Here is an 18,746-nt window from a genome sequence, read left to right as displayed (position 1 = left end):
TAAAGAATAGTAAATCTCCGGGTCCGGAGGGAATACCCACGCGTGTCCTCCAGGAGTTAGCTCCACAGATCATATTCAAGAAGTCACTAACGAAGGAAAGTTACCGCTAGACTGGAAAATTGCAAGCGTTACACCAACATTCAAAAAGGGAAACAGACATGACTTAGGGAACTGTCGGCCGATTTCGTTAACATCGATTATAGGCAAGATACTTGAACATATCGTCGTTAGCAATATAATGATTTCTTGGACAGGCGTAACCTCCTCCATGGCTGTTAGCACAGAATCCGAAAAGGTAGATCATATATGACCTTGAATATGCAGCGAGCGTATGAGGCCCGGTACAGAAAGACTTAATCCGCGAACTGAATAAAATACAAAGGAAGGCTGCACGGTTCGTCAAAAACTGCTACGGGCGTTACCGAGACGTTAAGCGAATTAGGCTGGGACCCGCTGGAGACTCGGAGGCTGCGCGCTAAGCTTAGATTGCTTGGACAATTGAGAATGGATATCTTCAAGAGCGACACGGAGAACATATAATTAGAGCCGCACTATATTTCCAGGTCCGACAGAAGCGATAAATTAAGAGAGATCTGTTGCCGAGCGGAAAGGCATGGAATTCCTTTTTCCCCCGAACCATTAAGGACTTAAATAAATGCCGTTCGTAATTTCGTTGGAGCGTTTACTTTTTATGTACAAATGCCTGGTGTCCTAACACCCCCTGCCATACGCCTTTTTGGCGGCTTGCGGGGTATTATGAAGATGTTCAATATGTCCCCCATCAACAACATGGGCAATATTACATTCATACTCAAATTCCTCCTATGCTCTGGCAGGCATGCCCTTCTTGATTGATGTCACGGCAGTACAGATCCAGTTCCTCACCTCTTCAAGGTGTGGTGGTGCAAAAACGTTGTATTTAACACAAATCCTCTGAAATAAGTGTCAGGGTGTTGTTGTATGCAGTTCTAACTCCTGACTGGCAAGACGAGTTGATTTTGAAGGTCTACGCTGGGAAGAATAGCAAACTTTTCTTCATAAACACGAGGGCGGCCAGGACTCATTCCGTTTCATGTGCATCTTGTAGCTACAAACTGCCGATACCATCTGCAAATGTTTCGTCCTTTCGAAGGATCAATTTGGTACCCCAGTCTGAAACGTCTTTGCTTTGTAATCACGGTATTGCACTTCGCAAACTCGGACGGAAAACGATTTCTCCTGCGGAGCTGCTATTTCAAACTTATGACGATTACCAACCAAAAAAGAAGACAACTAACATCTAGCGGCTATTAATATAAACTAGACTACATATTCGTATATCCATTACCCGAGCTGAGAGGGAACGATTGATAGTTCGAAGAAAATTATTCTTGTGTCATAACAAAATTATATAATAAAGCACCCTGTATTTAGAAAAGTTAAAGATCTCCGTAATTTTGCCTAAAATTTTCATTATTATTTCCATTTTAAGGTAAAAAATGTTAATGCTATGGAAAAAAACGGCCAATCTACCAAAACTTTAGCTTCAGATGCTGTCATTTTTTAGGTTCTATCCGGCCTAAAGGAAAAAACCGTACTGAGACTTTAGGTATGCTTTTCACAATTATTTCATAAAAGACAGATATAATATGTAATGTTTATATTCACTTTGTGGATTTATTCCATGCTCTTTCGGAATATTCTCCAGAACATGCACTAAAATTAAAATTAAAATACTGCAAATCACATATATTCATTTCAATAGCCATTTCTTAGCAAAAACGCTTTTAATCTTCAGGTGGCCAACATTTTAGAACCTGTAATAACAAAATTTTATTTCGAAGCCATGGTCTTAAGATATAATCAAATGAGCAATAAAAAGTTCAATTTAAATTTTTTGACATGAAGACATGACTAAGTCGTCAAAAATAGTCAGCGCAGAGACTTATGTCTCTTAGAAAACCATTAATTTTTTTTCCAAAGAATATAAACTGATTGATTTCACAGCGGTCATTCCAAATAACAGTTTTGATTTATCAACGACCACTTTTGCATTAGTCGACAAGGTTGGTATTAATTTTCCACCACTCTTCTATCCATAAAATTTTATTTACCCGAATAAGAATCGGTCACAAATTTTTTTTCGGGACGATTTCCGGAAGCCATTATGACGCACGAGTCCAAAATTGGGATTCAGTCAAGATTTAGGCAACTTGGTGGATTGGGAACTCTCTTTCCGAGGGCATTGACCCCTGGGGTTTCTGAGTGGTGACTGAACGGACGGAAAAGACTACAGCGCCAATGATCACGTGATCACCAACTGCTTTGGTATGTTAGTGCATCTACGAGCAGTCAAGAGCCCATTTGAAAGCTGGGAAAGTTTGCTATCTTATCTCGATGGCACATTTCTAGAACAGACATTAAAAAATTGAAAAAAATAAAGTTAAAAACATCAGGGGAGGTATAGATGGTGGCATGCATGTTTATGACTATTGATATGAACTTTGTACTTCCACGGGATATTTAATTTTCGACCGTAAAAACCGTTTTCATCATTACGGCTATAGGTATCGTGAACACTCTCGGCACTAGAAACGTTGTTAAATAATAGTTCGCCTAATAATTCATACTACAATTTGGGATTAATATTCTTTTCCAAAATGTAAACAATTTTGCTTTGGCACCGCTGAATGTTAACCAAAAAATATGAGACAATTGGACTATTTTTATACAACTTCGCTTAGAAGCCTGTCCGTGGCTAAAACTACGCTGTAGACGACATTTTTATTGAGCGAATAGTGCCCGCTAATTGTCATCGGTCGAGAATTTTCCCATGTGGTGATACTTTGATATGCTCTAACTGCATGTACACTTCAAGAACCCACACTGAGAAATCTCCTAAAAGTTGCATTTGTCATATTCACAAGCCCTATATTCAGTTAATACAACATCGTACAGTTATTTCTTCCGTCTTATGGTACTTAGGATTATTTTAATCAATATTTATCAAAAATGAACCTTATTTTATATTCTCGCAGCATTACTGGCCTAATTTTTACGCTAAGTTCTTGAGTGGCGTCACGTTCAAATAATGGCAGGATTTCGAATCGAGGGTACGTTTGGATGAATTAAACCACTCCAATTATTTTTTTTAGAATCATAAAGGCGTTAAGTTATCTTCGAATATTATTGTCAAGAAAGAAGGTTGCTGAATTCAATTCCTAATTTTAAAGCTACTATTATCCCAATATTTTTGGAATGTTTTCAGTAAAGCAACCTTCTCGGATTGAAAAAGTTCAGACGTTGGCCAGAAGGGAACTCAGTCCATACAGTTGCAAAAATATTCCCTTAAATTGAATCAAAATCGTACATGTGTTGTTAGTCATTTAAAATGAAGCCACTCACTAGAATGTACACAGGATAGACATAATCAATCTCCAATGCTGTGGTTAAATTTTTCACTCAAGTCTTTTGGTTCAAATAAAAAAGAAATTTTTACTTTAATGACGGAGAAAATGATCCCAACGAAACAAAAAAATCACTCCTTAAAAGGCAAAAATTATAACTTTTGCAAACCCTTTACTCTTTAAAACACGGGCAATAGTTGTTTCATCCATAGATTAACAAAAAATATAGAAATATTTTGGCCTTGTTTTCTCTTCCCTGGCATTATGTTATTTTTTCAATTGGCAAATGAAAACTGCATTCCTGTTCATGAGAAAAAGATTGAAGTAAAACAAATTGCTCTCCACTGAAAATCTGTACTCACAGCCGAAAAAAAAACGCTCAGAAAAAGTTCGGGGAGCGAGAAGTGATTTTAATCTCACAGACTTCTCGAAGTAAGGTCAACGGGGCAATGAAAGGGAAGGCCATTTATTACTGGGAATGCAGCTCGCTGAGGGTAACCTGCCAAGAGCAGACGCGATAAAATTTTCAATTCGGGTTTCAAAAATAAAAGAGAAAATGACATTAAATTCGTCACACCGCTCCCACGAAAGGCCGTTAAATATGCACTCTGCAATTATGCGTTTCTTCAAAGTGGTCGCGTGCACTGTTATTAAGGCCGCGCGTTGGATTCCGCTTTGCACGATGTTTTTTAGCGAAAGAGAAACGAGACGGGTACTGAGCGATGACGGAAGATACTTCCAAAGATAGGATTGATAAAAAAATCCATTTCACCACAAGCTATGTCGGCTTGATTTTCCGGAAAGTCAAACTCTCAGTAGCTCATCGAGTTTTGGGCATTTTTAGCACATGTTATTTTTACATCGTTTCATAAGAGACTATTTTCGTCCCCGGTGCTGTCGTAATAAAATCAAGTATAACATATCCTTGACTTTATATATATAACATATATAAAGTCAAGGATAAAATCACTGTCATTTTTATAGTCTTTGGAGAAGGAAAAAATGTATTATGAGGACAGCCAGGAAGTTTCGAATGGTGAATAAACGTCTGATTATCGCTCCTGTAGTATTCTAGTATTACTCTATTATAGTAATTCTAGTATTTTAGCTCAATACCTTTGTAAAATCCCTACGTATGAATGAGAGAATCCAGGAAATATAGCAATAAATAATTGTTACTTTTTATCGTGTTGTACATGGTTTGATGGGGGGCTGGAACGCCTCAGTCGGAGAAGAGAGGGATGCAAGCGGAATAGGTGAATTTGGAGTGGGGATACGGAACGACAGGGAGAAGGTGAATTTTGCAGAAGAAACAAGTTATTCGTCACAAACCGGTAGCGGATACAGAAAAAAACTCAAGGGGGGCGCGAAGGATATGTTGAGCTACCTTTACTTTTATCGTAATGAAAAATTAATCAAGCCACGTTGCGAGGTTGAAGAAAGTTGTATTTGAACTCATTATACACATATATAAGACAATATCTTACGATACATAAAAATTGCAATAGGAAGGTTTCCTATTATTTTTTTATTGCCTAAATCGAAAGATTATTACTCCTTGAGTACGAATTTCACGCTTTTAGATTTTTAAATGACGATATCTATTTTTCGCGATTAAATGAAAAGTGAAAATTTTCAAGCGCGCGAAAACGCGACGGCTAAGTATGAATGCGGGGAAATCACCGTGTGACGTCGTTCAGGTTCCCGCTACCGCAAGTGAGGTGACCTTGGGGCCAGGGTTTGAGCGATGATACTACGCAGGATGCTAGCAGGTAGCCGAGTACCCTGATAGCTGGTAGCGCTTGGATTAAATAAAGATTATTAATACCTTATCAAACGAAGAAAACTTAACGACCTTCGCCAGTTTTAACAGGTGTTTATTAAGAGATGTTTCCCTGAAGTCTGTGCCTCATGCATGCATTGGTAATCTCAGACGATGTAAAACTCCTATCTACTCGTGTAGAAACTAGGTCCCTGTGACGTCACGTGGAGTGGCATCGCATGGACGCCAATCTGTCCTTTTTCAAATGAGGATAAAATGGACCCTTGCCATTCGTCTAAACCGGTATTTCTAAAACCAAATAATTTGTATATTATGAATACACTAAAGTTGGGTAACGAATCGCAATCAATGCCTTTCGTTTTCTTTGATGAAGGAAACTACCTTATTGTGGTTCTACAATGTTCGGCAATGGGGGCGGCCCCCCATCTGCATCCACCACCGTCACAAACGCGTGGTTTAACCCTTCACTGCATTTTGTATCACATATTTTCCATTAAATTCATTGGCGGTTATTTCTGAAGGGCATGATTCTTCCTCCCTAACGCATATTGTATCAGATATTATAGTAAACACCCAGTCGTTTTACGATGCTATGTGGTTCTCGAAGCAGTCAGTAGGTAAGTGTCAAAGGGGATCAGCTTCCAATTATGTTGAAGGAAGTCAGCTCCCCTTACGAGAAACGAGTAAGAGGATTTACTCAAGTGATATGTATGTAAGTAGTATTAAAGCTACGGGCGCCAATGAGAAGTTTTCAATGAGCATGTGAAATGAAAACCTTTTGTGGAAAATTTCAAAATCTGTAATACATATCTACTTAAGGTGAAATTTGTCTATAACGATAATGCTTCATATGTGATACATATTAAAATGTTTCCTTAAAATAAAAAAAAACAGCAGAAAAAGTTATTAAAATGTAGTAATTGAAGCGCTTCTGGAAATATTATATAACGAAAAATTTTTGGCACGCATTTAGAAATTCATACAGGTCAGGGTTCGTCATTAAAAAGGCTAAGGTACACATTTCCAGGGAATTTGGGGAGATATCAGATAGACTACACCATGGTAGGACAGAGGTTTAGGGATTCACGCAGCTTCCTTGCGGAGGATGCGGATTGACAATGAGACCACGACCGGATACGGAGATAGACACAAATGCTTATGAAATGCAACGTAAGGATAAAAAGACTAATGAAAATTAGAGGAGCAAGGAAATAGAATGTAGAAGCTCTGAAGGGGACTATGGAGGGAAAATATCATGAACTAGTGGAAAATAGCATCTTAAAATACATTGGGAGATTTAATATTAAAACTGGAATAGTCGAAGTGGTTGAGAAGTTAATTGGCAATATTGACTGTTGAAGAATAAATAAACCAAGCCGTTGGTAACGGAGAAAATGACAAAAGAAAAGAAGGAGAGAATGAAGTGGATGGAAACAGATGAGGGCGAAAGGACGTATGAGGTAAGTGCAAAAGATTCAAGCCAATACAGACAACGGTCAGGCAGAAACTGCGAGAAGAAGATAAAGTAAAAAAATACACGTTTCTGACGGAAATTTAAGGAAATGTTTTTTATAGCTTTTGTTCTAATTTTTATCGAAAAACTATTAACTTCAATGAATGCAGCATCTCTTTCTACATTAGAATGCAATTTTTAATCAGTGCATAACGCAACATTAATTTTCGCCATGTTATTGACAACACCGCGCTCCTGGTCTTATGGAGATTAACATGGGAAACGATTCTCCATAAGAGCCCATACTGTCAACTAAATGTGGAACGCTCTATAGGGTGCATTACTCCCGCTGGACCGGTCATTTTAGTGATCTATTACTCTGTCAGAACTTCCGCAATAGCCTTTTATATTTTCAATGTATGTTATTGCTGACTTTAGTCAACATTTTCCTTGTCTTTTAAATGTGTGAATTGTATTTCAATATTTACATATTTTTTATAGAACGTGCGTAATTTTTGACATACTATTGACAGTTAACAAGAGTTTTCTTTGCGCTCCAAAAATGCCAAAGGGGTAGCAGTGTTTTAAACGAGAACTACCTAGCGAACAAATAAAAAACAAACGCGGCCGTATTTATTATATAAATAAACTTTATAGTAAAAAATCGACTGCGTCGGAAAGCGAGAGGGTGGGGAAGGCTAGATGGAGGATATACATGACTACAAGGAGAGGCCAGGAAGATTGGAAATAGAGGAGGAAAGTGCAGTAGAGGATGATAATCTTGTGCCAGCGACGCGGGAATCGAGGGATATCTTCGTGATATGAGGCCGGTGATAAGAAAACGGTGGAGGTGGATCCCGTCCCGTGAACTCCTGAAGAATCTGGGTGAGGATGGTAAGATAAGGTTTATCGAACTGGCACGCAGGATCTATGAGGAGGGCTATTTCAAGAGGATTTCGTAAAAAGGTTCTAATTCGGATCCCGAAAAACGAGATGGATGTAAAATGCGGAGATAATGCGACTTTTAGCCTAACATCGCACGCGGCGAATGTGGTACTGTTGATAAACAACAATTTTAATGAGATGAATTTCCCTGGACCGGTAGTTGAACCACGGACAGTTGTTATGTGAGACATTTAATGGCCCTTCCGAAAACACTTGGCATGGAAAGCTAAATATTTTTATACGACAATTTTTTGAGCTCGAAAAGAGTATCTATATTTCGAAATTTTCACGGAAATGACATTTGGTTCGCTTCTTAGTGGAACCTTCTCGAAGCGCAATTCGAAGAAAATGGTGACGGAGAAAGTGGCGTTCAAACACGTAAGGAAGTGAAAGGTAGAGCAAATTAAGCTTTTGAAACGACATAAATTGGACTTGTAAGTATGAACCGTTGGAGAGGACAATATGGCGAATACCTATAATGTAGAACTTTATAGATATGATTGCTAGTAATGGACGCACTGTATCCCCACTTTTGCATCCAAAACTCGACTTTGCCAATTTTCCATATTTTAAGTCTTGTTGTAATGAAGAAAAATGATTGATTCACTGTGAACGCAATGAATTTGCCTCGCTTGTTGGCCAAGAGATATTGACGTACATCTTTGCCATCAGCGCCACAGCTCCAAAATTATTTCTTCACACTCTAATAGGGAATCAAGTTAAAAACCATATAACCCTTTTTATTTATTTATTAAAATCGATGTGTTGTAAGTGTGTATTTGATAATTTGATTAATTAAATTGTCTTTCAGTGTAGCAATTATAACAATAGAAAAGATTTTTCTACGCGTTGAAGTACCACGCATTTTATCGGAATAAATCGGGCAATTAAAGAGTATCTAACAACCTCATATTCAAAATATTTGAGAAGGATAGAAAATGGACTTGTATCTGTGTGGCAGTAAAATTTTGATATGAATAAAGAAGGACTCATCAAAAGTGATATGGAATTATTAACAACTAATAAGGAGCTACTTAGATTGCGAGGAGGCTTTAAGTCGGCAGGAGGTTGCCGTTGCCGATTCCGACCTGGAGTATTCAACACGAAAAAAATGAAAAAGCTCAACGTCTCGATTGGGGTTCAGTTCCGTCAACGCGATAGTTAAGTCTCATTGATCGCGATTACTCTTAAGGAGAGGGACACCTCTTATTGAGATTTTCCTTCAATTCTGAGACGCTTATCATGAAGACGCTAAACGGCGATACCGGAATTCGGATCTATTTAAAAATAAGGATCGTAATATCACAAATATTTGCGTCTAATTTGCTAACATTTCTTCGACAGTTTTTTAAAGATTCAAATTGTGATTTTGTATTTCCTCAGCATTATGCTCGTCAACATGCGCATTATTTGTGCTCTTAAGATGAAAATAATTGTGTGTGTGTTTTACCAATTGTATGAAGAAAACTTCAGACACTTGTTTGAGTATTTTAAATTAATTAATCCGTCTTTGTATTATACCATGAGCGTTCTTATATGGTAGCAAACCGGGTAGGCACTAAGTCGAGTTCGTGGGTCGAGGAATATTTATTTAGTGGTTAGGGATACCCGTAAAACTGCGAATACATTTCATCGTGTAGAGAACTGGTAGGGATCTCTTTGCACCAATGTACTTACTGAATCCGAATAACGTTTCCATGTTTACTTCAGTGAATACGCATCGTGGATTCATATCAAAAATAGTGATGGTGATAGGAAATTACGAATATGATAAGAGAAATTTCGAAAATAATTTTTTTATACATACAGGGTGCAGTTATTGATCCACTTTCTTTCAAGACTAAATGTTTAGGACGTGGTAACTATATGAATTTTGCACATAAATAAAAGTTTTAACCTGAGGAAACATTCTGCACAAATGAAGCTGCCAAAAATGATATGCATATAAGTAATAAGAAACTAATACTAATTTGTGAAGATATAATTATTTTTCAGAATGAGCAACGCTCCCGATTGAATTCAAGTTTTTATCTTTCCTTTACGACGCAATTCTCGTAGAAAACTTAAAATTTGGTCTTGAAATTATTAGGATATACTTAATGGACCTCATTATTAACATATTCTACCGATTAAGGTAGGTTTAAATGGAGTATGTATGAAGTACTCCGGCAATATCTCCCCCTTCATGAACTCGTCCCTCTTCCATTAACGGAAAGGCCTACTACTTCTCATTTTATCAAAAAATCTATTCTCTTCCTTCCTCTCCCTCGTTCACCTAACATTCTACCCTATATCACCGTTTCCAACATCCCTTACCCTCTAAGTACTCGCTTCATCCATGCTTTCTCTTTCCTCCGTATCTACACAGGAAGCTGCCTCTCCTCACCCACCATATCCAGCACTTCTTCGTTTCTCCTCTTGTCCGTCCACTTCACCTTCTGCACTCTTCTCCATATCTGCATCCCGAACGCCTCCAGTCTTTCCTCATCGCTCTTGCTAAGAATCTATGCCATTTTATTCAAGCTCTTACGTAACGATCATCTCTAACGGGAAAGACCCTGAAAATTTTAAATGGTAATTTCAAAGCAGGCTGAGTATACCTGCTTGTATCGCAAATGTAGCATTATTAACTCAGTTTGATGGCTGAGGAAAATCTCTCATATTAAAATGTATCAGCAAATTCTTATGGTCAGTTATAAGTCATTGGTGGAAATTATCGTTTCAGTTTGTTATCAGTGATATGCCACGAAATTAGACTGGGCGATCTGGGGATGAGAGCACCTCTATCGGCCTACTCTGAAATTAAATAAGAAATAAAAACCAGAGAACTGGCGCATCGGCATTCGCCAAATCTTGACAACGCAGCCTCGTACACTAACTCATGACCAAATACCTAAATTGTGATAAAATTATTGCTCGGCTAGGATGCTTGGTCGCATTTCTCAAGAGAATCAAATCTCGTTCGATCTATAACAATGGTGACCAGTTACTTAAATAAATATTTTCCATTATTTAAAAATCCTTTCCAGCCTCTGGCCAGTAGTGCCGTAGATTAGCAAAAATAGGGTAGTTTCCTTCATCAAAGAAAACGAAAGGCATTGATTGCGATTTGTTACCCAACATTAGTTTATTCATGATATACAAATTATTTGGTTTTACAAATCCCAGTTTAGACGAATGGCAATGGTCAATTTTGACCGCATTTGAAAAAGGCTAGATTGGCGCCCATGCGATGCCACTCCACGTGACATCACAGGGACCTAGTTTCTATACGAGTAGATAGGAGTTTTACATCGTCTGAGATTACCAATGCATGCATGCATGAGGCACAGAGCTCAGGGAGGCATCAGTTAATAATCACCTATTAAAATTGCCTATGGTCGGAAAGTTTCCTTCGTTTGATAAGGCATTAATAATATTTATTTAAGCCAAGCGCTACCTGGTAACAGGGTACTCTGCTACCTGCTAGCAGCCTGCATCGAAGCGGCGCACATACCCTCGACCGAAGGTCACCTCACACGGCGACAGCGGGAACCAGAGTGACGTCACGCGGGGTTTTCCCAGCATTCATACTTAGCCGTCGCGTTTTCGCGCGCTTGAAAATTTTCACTTTTCATTTAATCGCGAAAAATAGATATCGTCATTTAAAAATCTAAAAGCGTAAAATGCGTACTCCAGGAGTACGTACTCCAATATTTCGATTTAGGCAATAAAAAATAATAGGAAACCACCCTATTATGTGGCCTAAACGAAGTTAGCTCTTGTAGCCAAGCACTACCCGTCCATGAGGTTATTCCATTATTTGCCATCGTATCGTACTTCGGTCGAACATGCTGTCCCGGTAAGACAGGTTTTTCGTGGGTTGTATTCCTTCCACCCCGCCTTCATTACTCCCTACCTCTCAGTCAGAGTAATTACGTCAGCTGTTTATTTCAATTATTAGAGATTAACGGACGAGTGCTTCGTAAAGAAGCGATACTGACTTCACCTCGAACAATAGTAACCAGTTGTCTCTTTGGATAGTTTCCATAATTTACCCTTGTCGACTTCCGGTCAGCAGCGCCGTAGATAAGCGATAGTGGTGTGAATGTATCAAGATTAAACTTTGTTATATTCCGCAAAGTTTTCATGAAAAAACTTTACCGTTTTCGACATTTCCAGGTAGTTATCGAGGGGTAACAGAATTTTGTGATGATCTAAAGAGAGAAAGGTAGAGTTTTTAGTGATTTCTGTGAAGATAGTGGCAAAGTTTATTTTTTATCATATCTTATCACCATTTCATGAGTGAACTCTCGAACCGTTGATTTGATAGCAATATGGCCCTAAACTTAGTTTACCTGGCTTAGAGGTATCGGTGGGTACCGCCATCCATTATTTGTTTCCGCCTATCCCTCAGTCTGAGCAATCGCTCTAGTTATACTGTTGACTCCCATTATTTAATTAATGGTTTGCGTTTTTGCCGCTCTATCGCTCCTCTGCGACACTGCCGCAGAGGAGCGATAGAGCGGACCTGATTCAATCTAGAACAATGGCAACCAGTTACCTCCATGGATATTTTCCATTATTTATACACACTTTTCCATTTCCGTTCACATATTTATGACTAAATACCTACATTTTGATGCCATTATGGCTTGACTAGGTATCTTCATGGTATTTTTATAGAGAAGTAATACTTGTTTGACCTAAAACGATGGCAACCAGTTACCTCCATCGATATTTTCCATAGCTTACCTAAGGAGAAAGTAAAAAAAGTTAATAATTCTATAAGAGGGGGGGGGGGGAGGAAAGGGAGGGGCGAACGGCTCAGGTACCTGCTTCGCGGGCCCCTTGCGCCAACTTACGGTATACATACCATAAGTTAGCTCTTGTGGTGTCGACCATTTCTTTCCATGGAATTATTCCATTATTGACCATCATCCCGAGTGTCGATCGGCCAGGGGCGGTCTGGGATGATTGGGGGCCCTCGGATGAGGCCGCCGCCCTTACGGGGGAATCCGAGAGTCCTTCCCCCCAAAATTTTTAGGAAATTGCATGAAATGGATTACAATGCTATTCTGGCTCTTAAAAAGTATATTACATTTAGTAAAAAAATAGCAATTTCGTAAGAAAAAACACGATGAAATTTGAGAATTCCACAGCGTATACAATTTAATTATGAATTACGGTCAAATTATCGCTTATTTTGTTTGTTTCCTTGAAACTGCGCTGAAATCTAAAAACTCTATAAATAACCTTTTCAAATAGCCCTAGCATAAAAAGCATCAGGTTCTGTTTTATCTTCTGGCACTTTTATTTATTATTTATATAATGTTTTTACATCGAGCATGCGTGCAGTGTAAATCAACTAGTGAAAACATAGAATTTAATAGAACAAATTTGGCACAAGTAACCTGAGTCTTTTTCATGATACCTTTCATATAGTCTTCAAGAGAGGCTTGAGCGTTGTGGGGGGCCCTGAAGCTCGGGGCCCTCGGAGATTGCCGACCAGCCGACCCGGCCAGACCGCCCCTGCGATCGGCCACATGGACATGGATTATCAAGGCGTTAGAGTTATCGGTAGATGGCCCCTTCCCTTATTTCTTTCCGCTAACCTCTCAGTCTACGCAATAATTATAACATATTAATGTTTTTATTGATTCCTGAGGACAAGTTTTGTACGAGTATGGAACACGTCATTGTGCCTATTTGCCGTCAGCAATGTGAGGAATGCTATGTTCAATCACTCCTGTTATACTGTTGATTTCTATTGGTAAAGAACCGTTAATGTTTCACGGTAAAGAATGTCGCAGTATGTAGCCATAGGAACGGATTCAACCTAGAACAATCGCTACCTCCATGGATATCGTCTACCCTTATCCGGTCAGCACTTCCGTTGACACTGATGTGGTCGTGAACTTACGTTAGCTCTTGCGGTGTCAAGCACTTCTTTCCGCGGACTTATTTACCATCTTCGTGAATTGAATCGGTGGGCCATGTCGTCCAGTTGAGACAGGTATCCCAATCCTCCGTTCCCTCCCCTCCTTCCACCCGGAGAAGGGGGATGAGCGGGCAGAGGGGTGAGGGAGGGGGTCCTCCTCCACTCTCTATACGATTTGCCATACGATTTCCACGGGAGCGTGCCGCTCATCACGTACACACCTTTTGGAAAACGGCCTCCCGGGCCCTGGCCGGCTGCCTCCTCCGTCTCCCTCTCCCCGAACTCAACTGCGTTCCTCTCAAAGAAAACTCTTCGCCGGCTCATATATGTATGTGTGTGTGTGGTGTCCCGTTAAACAGTGTAAAGTCCTGGTTACACCATACATTAACACGTATAGGTTAATGTCTAAATGTATAGACGCGAGAATGAACGCCAAAATGCACCGTGTAACCGCCCAACTCGTGCGAATGCATGAACAGAAAATAGAACCTGTTCGAATTTGGTTCATGCATTCGTACATGTTCCGTTCCACCAAAATCATTCACGCAATCGCACATTAACTTGTACGCTTTAATGTACCGTGTAAACAGGCCTTAAGAGAGGACGAGTCACTCCCGCGCGACACATCGCATTCCTACAAAAAATATCAACTCATCCAAAATAAGGATTAACGAAAAATTTAGCCAAAATCGACCAACCATAACAGAAAACTGCCTCACGAATGACGTCGAAGTTTAGTATCTTAACCGCATCCATTTCTTTTCCGGAGTTAGCTTCAAAATTCCATTTGCTATCCATTATATTACTCATTCCTTTTCCATGATTCACGAAATAGAAATAACAAAAAAGGTCGCGTAGCGCAAGTAAAAAATTGAATGCGGCAGCGCGCGTTCCTAATTTTCACTGTAATGTTTTTGCAACATCGACCCAATCCCTTCACGCTAATTTTTGCTCTGATTTTCACCTTTTTTTTTTTTTGATCCGATGCGATATTTTCCATAAACGCCGGCATTGACGCATGGCGCTGGAATACCACGCTGCGTGTGCTCCGTACGATTGAGTTGCTGCTATTACTTTCTATACGACGGACTTTAAGCCCCGTTCAGTTGGAGTTGCAATAGATTTAAAAAATGAGAAGTACGGCTTGTGGTTCACAACGGCTTTAAGTGGCATAACTCATCTTTGAAAGGTCATTACTTGAAATAAGATCAAATATCTATTTGAAGTCGCCGGAAGCAAGTAAAATAATAATATCTATCGACAGCCTTATGACTCACGCATGATTAGTACGGCATTGGGGAATTTATTTCTTTAAACCGTTCAACGGCCGTAGTTCGTTCAATCACTTATAGCCTTATGACTTATTCATAGATCTCTAATGCCTATCGATTCTCGATTGATACACGAACTGCACTTTGATTGGTGGGATATTTCACTTATAGGTCTGGGTGATAGGCTTAGGCTAAGACACGAGTTGCTGTTAATTAGGATTTCTGTGGGGCTATGTGTTGATGTGGGACTCAGCTACAAAATCTTGGGGTATGTGGAGTATATCATTCTCTCCTTATTGATTTTTTTGCTCCTTACCGATGATTTATAGCTATGTAAACCAGACTTAAATCTTTTTTACTGACACATAACCATCGTATTTTGACTTATTTCTTAGCGTTGAGATTAAAAAAATAGGCCATCAACTTAAAATATTTCAGGTTACAAGCATCAAGAATAAGAGTTTTGTAGTTGGTAGAGTTTGACTACTTACCAAAGGACTTGGAGTTCGTATTGCGGGTGAAACCAGCATGAAAAATGCTTGTGTAGCGAGTCAGCACAGGGAAATGAATAAAACTCTCTCCTGCGATATAGCCTGATGTGAGATTTGACTTCATGCATCGGAAACACTCTTCGAATTGAAGCACTGAATGGCTGAAAGCGCACCTCAATCGTCACTTGACCACATCTCAGCCGCGAATAGTTATACAAAGAAAATTACCATGGTAATCTTTCACGTTTGACGCACAAAAATTTAATTACGAAGCTCTGCCATACACTACCAACCGTGAAAACTTCGAGCTAATGACGGAGAAATGAAACAAGCAATTCGAAATGAAAAAAAGACCAGTCTGGCGGGAGCGACGCGTTCTCTTAAAATTCTTCCTTTGCCATCACTCCTGCAGACATCCTTTACGAAAGCGGTACAAACACACCCCAGCCACGCACTCACGAAAAATACACAGAAAAAAAAACAGCACGCATGACGTTAACATTTTTAGCACTGCACTCGACAAACATAAAAAGCCTCCTCCTCCACTTGATGCACTCCTCGACGAGATGGTCGTAAAACAAAAATATCGCAAATCGAAAAAATAAGTGGTAAATGTTTGTATTTTATATCTTGCTCGGCGGCGACCACTGACCTTCACAAAGGGCGACAGGATCCTCCGGCAGACGTATTTATCTCTCTTCCCTTCATCCTACACTTGGTTTTTCCTTCCTCTGATGCGTTTCCTCAGGACCCCTTCGCTCACTCCTCTCGACGTTCGCACTTTCTTCGCAATCAGTTGAAGAGGTTTCGCGCATCGCGGGTGTAATCTAAGGGATGAAAAGTTATTGGTTGATATTTGGATGCTGTACTGATCGAACTGAGCTCAATACTTATCTCTATACTTCCTCATTTAATACTATCAGACTGAGCCCTCGAAAATTTATGGGTCATCAGCTAATCCGCTTTGTCAAAGAGTGTAACGTTCCGAGAAAATTGTTCTAACTTCTAATCTAGGGGTTGAGAAAGATCGGTTCATATTCACATTCCGTCTTGAATGGATCGAAATCGTGTCAATCGCTGTAATGGAGCGTTTGAGACTAAGCAAACTAGTGGGCATGATCCGGTTTATCGCGAATGTCCGAGCTTGTAGCCCATTAAAGTGAAACAATATTGGTAGAATATTCAGAATAACTGTCCTCGTATCGAATCTAAGAGGAAATCATGATCGAATCTTATAAGTAGAAAGCCTTTAATAAGACTCTCATAAATGTACCATCGTTTAATGTACCTTCCACCGTTCTAAAGACAACTAAATCTCAGGCCTAAATGTTCACGAATCGTTTTAGTATTAAATCATTGTTAAATAGTCCGATGCTTACCTGCTTGATGATATTATTAATTGATAAAAATGTGACTGATTGCTACGAACAGGTTTGACAAATTGATATAAATCTCAGATCTACCTCGATCTTCTACACATCGTCATTTGAAAATCAGCTGCGCAAACCCTATCACAATTCCACAGTATAATATCTCGAGTATAATTTCGTTGAAAATATCTGGAACTTATCGATAGCAAAATTGGAAAGCTATGCGAATCAAATTCTTTCACGAAACCCGTCCGCCCTCAATCGACACGGAGCAAACGAACGAGTCGCGAGAGATGAATCGGTCAGCTGACACGGATACATCAGTCTCCTCAAATGAACGGACGGGAAATAAAAAACACAGTTCATCCCACCACCATTTGGTACCTAATGAATTTGCGCCGCTTCATTTTGGATTGAGGATTGTAGACAGTAGAGAAGGACACTTCCCCTAGGTATATCCCTGAAGTGAACGAGTGGAGGTACACCGGATTCGGTAATTGACGCGATTCGTTGAAACTTCGCGAGAACCGATCGCACGCAGCCGATTCGCGATTGTTTCCGGAATCGCCGATGACCACAGTCCACACTGGGGGAGAGGGGATCACTGATGAGCGGGAGATTTCGGCTGGGGGAAATGGAACCACGGCGATGCACAGCCGGTGTGGTACGTCTAACACACGAATGAAACGCCCCACGGGACATGCGACGCACGAGAAACGAAGCGTTCTAGCTAACAAGAGAGGAGATGTGGACGTGACTAAGACGGCATAGCCGTTCCGGGGTTGAGAACCCGACTGAAGGACCCCGGAGATCCTTCCTCTCTCCTCATGAGCTAATGGCATCATCATCCACACACGCACGCACCAAAACAACACTCGCCTCGCCACGCAACAGTTCCATCTCAAAAGTTCCCATAACGGCCGCCCGGGCGTCAACGCCTTCCCAGGGCCAAGGTCTCCCCCAAAGGCGCGCGCTAGAGGACGAGCGTAAGAACTTTCCCTTGCCTCGGCCAGCCATTGATCCCGGCCAACTGCGTCTCTCTTCCGAGGGCAAGCTCTGCCTAGGAGGGGAGAATGATCACCAGGAATGCATTCCGGGCTGTGTTAGGGGTGCTTCGCTATCAGCTGATCGGTGAGTAAAAATGTCTCTTGGGGTGGAGACGACAAAGAGCGTTCCTGATGACTGCTTTGACAGTTGTGCGGCCAAAAATTAAATTTTTAATAATTTTGGAAAAGGTGAATAAATTACTAACTTCATTGTCAAATGAAATAAAATAACTATGTTTTATTCCACACTTTATTTTAAATCGAACGACCGGTTTCAACATCTAGTGTTATCACCTGATGATAACACTAGATGTTGAAACCGGTGGTACGATTTAAAATAAAGTGTGGAATAAAACATAGTTATTTTATTTCATTTAACATGAAGCAATTCCACAAAGTAACGCCTGAGACCGTGTCTTAAACTTCATTGTCATTATACTATTTATGCGTTATACTTCATCCTAAGAAGAGTCGGAGTGATGAGAAGTCTCATGAAAACTATAATGAGATGACGGAACAACCTTATAGGCCATATCTTGAGACATGTTGGCTTCATGAGTAAAATCGTCCAGGGACTTGTAACCACCTGTGTAATTTTGTATCTGTATCATCTGTAAATGTACAAGCTTGGACTAATTTCTGCTAGTAAAGATAAATTTTAACAAAAATCGAGTGGTATCATATAAATGCATATATCGTGGACAATGTACGGCACGCGCCCAGTCGTGTAAAAACATCCGGTGCGCTCGCTCGCGAGTTAAAATCTATAAGCTCAGGCATTATCAGTGGAATTTTTCAATCATTATGAAGGAAGAAAACAGCAGCATTAGCAGTTTCCGACGCTTTTATCAAACAAACACGGACCCAGGTTTCAACGCGTAACCGCCATTCTGAAGGTGTCGAACGTTGCCGCAGTTGAGAATGACGGTTACCCATTGAAACCTGGCTCCGAATTCGTTTCATTCAAGTGTCGGGAATTGCAAAATTCGGTCTTTTCTTCCATTCTCACAAGCAAACTGTATTTATCACCCTCTTCCCATCAAGTGCTCCCTCCATCCAAACTCTCTGCTGCCGATGACGT

General features: G+C 40.0%; 1 protein-coding gene across 1 annotated transcript in view; it reads right to left on the bottom strand.

Annotated features, from left to right (window-relative positions):
- The window catches only part of LOC124160236 (zinc finger protein 628-like), a 170,513-nt gene extending 153,095 nt beyond the window's left edge, over positions 1 to 17,418 (bottom strand). Inside the window, exon 1 of the mRNA XM_046536049.1 lies at positions 15,902 to 17,418. The gene's annotated coding sequence lies outside the window, so the exon portion shown is untranslated. The remainder of the gene's footprint in view (positions 1 to 15,901) is intronic.
- Between the last annotated feature and the right edge of the window lie 1,328 nt (positions 17,419 to 18,746).

This window comes from Ischnura elegans, chromosome 6 (assembly GCF_921293095.1).
Source record: "Ischnura elegans chromosome 6, ioIscEleg1.1, whole genome shotgun sequence".
Classification (NCBI taxonomy): Eukaryota; Metazoa; Arthropoda; class Insecta; order Odonata; family Coenagrionidae; genus Ischnura; species Ischnura elegans.
The sequence above is the reverse complement of the archived record's forward strand: the minus strand, read 5'-3'. Positions and strand labels throughout refer to the sequence as shown.